At 40.3% G+C, this 4,565-nt stretch overlaps 1 long non-coding RNA gene across 1 annotated transcript; it reads left to right on the forward strand.

Moving 5' to 3' along the window:
- The first annotated feature begins 736 nt into the window (after positions 1 to 736).
- LOC125540742 lies at positions 737 to 2,645 on the forward strand. Its single transcript, XR_007297373.1, has 2 exons — positions 737 to 2,225; positions 2,304 to 2,645. It is a non-coding gene; the product is annotated as an uncharacterized LOC125540742 (long non-coding RNA).
- Positions 2,646 to 4,565: the final 1,920 nt, after the last annotated feature.

The following is a 4,565-nucleotide window of genomic DNA, read 5'->3' on the forward strand; positions in this document are numbered from 1 at the left end:
AAGCGGAAAGTATTGAAAAAATTTGAACTGTGCATTTAAATTATTAGCAAACTAACTTGGAAAAGCCCTACATTGCTTGCTTCCGCTTGAGCTCCAAGTTTGCGTCATGCACTACATATGGGCCTCTCCAACGGGAAACCAATATCCGCCCTAGTATGAAGAGTTTCAAGTGACCGTGGATCGGTCTTGTCTAGTATACCACCAAATTCTCTTTTTGTGCATAGAGTAGTTGGTCCACAGTTATGCTCTGTCTTGCCGTATATCGAATTCCCAATACCTCGCATGCTCATTCCAAGACAAATAAATATCTGGAAACACACATACACAAATATGAAATACGGAAAAAAATTACAATGCCCAAAAATTCATATGGCGAGCACAGTTCTACTTCATCTGACGTGTATATTTTGATTGTGATATGAAGCAAGAAGGGAGAAGACATCAAGTATTTATAGATGTTTCGCAGAGAATCAATATTAAGTAACCATATGGTGGTTGTTGGCGCTATAGCTGTATTGATTATTGATGAGAACATGGGAACTTGTACAAAATACATGAAAATGAGTAAGAACCATGAAAATTAAGCATGTGAAAAAGCCTTAGTATATTATATTCACTAGATATCTGACTCAATTAGTGCAATGCACATGGAAGCACTTATCTAGCAAGGCCTATACAAAGATTGGCCATTCATCTCTTCTCACCTGCTAAGAACCACTCGTCTAGCATGCTAAAACATAACCGTTGACATCGGGGAGTTAATTACGAGAAAAAAAGAAAAACTATTTGCATCATGGAATATAATGTTTAAGGCGCATCTCATGTCGCGGTTTTGGAGTGGGAACCAGCCAACGCACCAGAATAACAACCGACGCGAATGAAGAGAAGATTAGACCAGAAGGATCCAACCAGAAGACACATGAACAAAGACCGGATCCGAGAAGATCCACCAAAGACAACCACCGAACAAATCTCGCGAGATCCGCCGGAGAGACACCTCCGCACGCCCTTCGGTGATGCTAGATGCACCACGGGAACGAAGGCTTGGCGGGGAGAACCTTATTCCATCTTCAAAAAGCCACGCCGTTTAGTCTTCCTGAGCAAGACACAAACCCTCACAAAACTTGAAGAAGCACCTAAAGTCGGTGAACTTTTAAGTTTCTTCAGCATTCTTGCAATATGGGAAGCCAGAGGAGCGGTCGTCCATTATTCAGAAGCTAAAAGGGCAAGTGGTGATCTTGAGCCAGCAGAAATATGCATCTAATGTCATTGAAAAATGTTTGGCCTATGGAACTCCTGAAGAACGTGATGTCCTTATGAGGGACTTTTTTTATTGTGGTCAAACATTTCAGGTTTGTCCTACTTAACTAAGATATTGTGCATCATTGCCTATTTTCTAATCAAACCATTCTGATCTTGAAAACCATATCCTTTGGCGATACACAGTGATACGTGGCATTAAGCACTTGTCCCTTGCATGAATACCAAAACTACCTTGTAGTCAACAGATTCGCAGCAACCCCCTCTGAACAACACGATACATGGGAGGTGATACTTTCAGTTTGCCAAATTTGGTTAGTAATCATCAACACTGACCCGTGCAAAATCAATCGCCCACAACATGTCTGCATGTGTTCCCAGAATCAGATGTACATTTACATTATTTTGGTCATATGCAAACATATTCTCCATACAAACCTAAAATACAGGGTTCACCCGACCTATTACTCATAGGCTGCAGAGTATCTTCACTGCTACAAATATCTGAGTATATTCACCGCTAACTTTCTAATTGGTGGGGTCATTTCTTGAAGCCCCAACATGTGTCTGGTTCTTTTTGTGTGACTAGGCAATACATGAGTTGATAGTGTCTACAAAAGCCTTGTTGGTTTAGTATGTGCTTGATTTCTAGGTCATTGGGTATCAGACAAACCTCGGTTCTAATTTGTTACTATGTTCTATTATTAGTTGTGCAAATTTTTTCATGATGCGCACCAATTCTTTAGTGATTTGAGTGCACTTCATTCTGACTTTACCCATTTGTTATGCAGACACCGATGAAGAATCAGTTTGGCAACTACGTCGTACAGAAAGTCCTTCAGACATGTGATGAAAAATACCTTGACATGATCCGATCACCATCAAGGTGCACTTGAATGAATGGAAGAACTGCACATATGTAAAGCATATCACTGCACGGGTTGAGAAGTTAATAATCTCAGGAGGTAAGCAGATGGTCAGACTGATGCATCACATGATGTAGATTTCTTTTCAGTTTCCTAACATTTTCCGCTTGATCTCAGAGAACTGGGTGCGGATGGCGTCGAATCCCTGCAGATGTCAACATGCGGCGAAGTGCACTGACGTTGACGTTGGTTCTTCTTAAGCATTGCCATCACTTCTGGTGGAACATGGATGGACTGTGGAGGTTTTTCCGTTGGTACAGCGTGCATGTAATGTCATGCCTTGGTAGAGAGGAGCAAGGTGTTCTCTTTCCTATCTGGTGTTGAATCTGGAGAGCCTTCGGGAAACTTCCGAGTAACTAGTTGAGTATTAGGGTTTGCCGCTTTATATCTTTTCGGCCATGTAAAAGTTTACAGGTGGATATATAGCTATACATTTTATGGAGTTGTTAGCTTGGTGAATTGTGACGTTTAATTTGTTTATGTGGAACTATTGCTTGATGGGTTAACTTTCTTTGCAAAACTAATGTCTAGTATTCTTCCTCTAGTTTACCTTTGTGCCAATAAGGGGAGAATGTAAATAATCATGTTTGGGCCACCTTGGTACCTAGGCTACTCGGAGGTCTTGTCTAATGATGGGTAATCTATCATCATGTTGCAAGTAGAAGCGCAAATTGGTCACCCTCTTTTGTTCAAACAAACACTCTTTTGTTCAAACAAGTAACCTACTCCCTTGCGTTAACAAATTGGTAATATGTCATGTTTAATTTGTTTTTGTTGGTGCTTCGATTGAGCTAATAAAGAGGATTAGAGGGTACTCTTGCATCACTAGTTTCAAGCAATGGCTTCCTTCTGTTTGTTGCTGTGTACTCTTATGAGCTTCATTGTTTAAGGAGCATGAGGTGAACAAGTATTGAAAAAGAGCCCATCTGTGCTCTTTAATTCCAATCAAACTAAGCTGGAAATGCCATACATGGCGAGCTTCTGTTCCATCTCCAAGTTCTCTAGGTTCACTGCTCATGTGCCTCTCGAATGAGAAACCCTCGTCTGAGTATGAAGAGTAGTGGAAAGCCCCGTCCACATTTAGTTTCAACTGATCTGCTCGGTCTTACCAGATATCGAGTTCCCAATATCTCACATGTTCATTCCAACACAAATAAAAAAAATCTGGAAACAAACATGATTTTTTTTACAATGCCCAAAAACTTCATATGGTGAGCACAATGCTACTTCGTCGGCGTTTTAGACGTATATATTTTGATTGTGATATGAAGCAAGAAGGGAGAAGGCATCAAGTATTTATAGATGTATCACGAAGAATCTATATTAAGTAACCAAATGGTGGTAGTTTTTTTTGGGTACATATGGTGGTAGTTGGTGCTATAGTTGTATTGCTTATTGAATAGAACATGGGAACATGTATACATGAAAGTGAGTAAGAACCACAAAAATAAAGCATGCTAAAAAGCCTCAGTATATTATAATTACTAATGTTGTGATACAATTAGTGTAATGCTACTGGAGCCACTCATCTAGCAAGGCCTATACAAAGATTGGCCATTCATCTCTTCTCATCTGCCAAGAACCACCCATCTAGCATGCTAAAACATAGCCGTTGACATCAGGGAGTTAATTACGAGAACGAATGCAAAATAGTCCATATCATCGAATATAATGTTTAAGGCGCAGCTCATGTCGTGATTTGATGTGGGAACTAGCCGGTTGTGCACTGCTAGTCATGAGGATTTGAATCTTGATGGTGAGATTCTACATCCAATTATCGACCCAACTAACTTACGCTAAATTTCTAGTGATGCACCGGTGATGTTTCCTTCGTTTTTTGTGACAGATGCACCGATCATGTTACATAAATCAAAGCAATAACCGAGAAAAGTAGAGGTAATTTTAATAACCTTGAAATGAAATGTTACATTTTGAAAACCTTGGCATATATAGATGATCAACTGATAGACTTTTCCATGATAAAAGCCTTTCTTTATTAACTAACAATTAAGCATCAAGGTGATACACACACAATGAGTACACACCCAGCCTCTGCATTATTAAGATACATAGATCCAACACAAACACACACACACACACACAAAGAGTAAAGTCATACAAGACCAACGTTATGCTCAGGCGTAGGAAAATAAAAACAAATAGAAAAAGAGTAATATTGATCCTGGCCGGACAGGTGCCGAGAGACAAGGAAGCCGCGGCTTCAATACAAACCTCCGACGACCCACAACCCCACCAAACATAATCATCTCAAGAAACGATGTCCTCGAGAGGGATGATGACGCCATCATCTGATCCGAGCATCTGGATGGTGTCGAAGTCCTGCCGATGTCAACAGGCAACAAAGTGCACTAATGTCGA

This window comes from Triticum urartu, chromosome 2 (assembly GCF_003073215.2).
Source record: "Triticum urartu cultivar G1812 chromosome 2, Tu2.1, whole genome shotgun sequence".
Classification (NCBI taxonomy): Eukaryota; Viridiplantae; Streptophyta; class Magnoliopsida; order Poales; family Poaceae; genus Triticum; species Triticum urartu.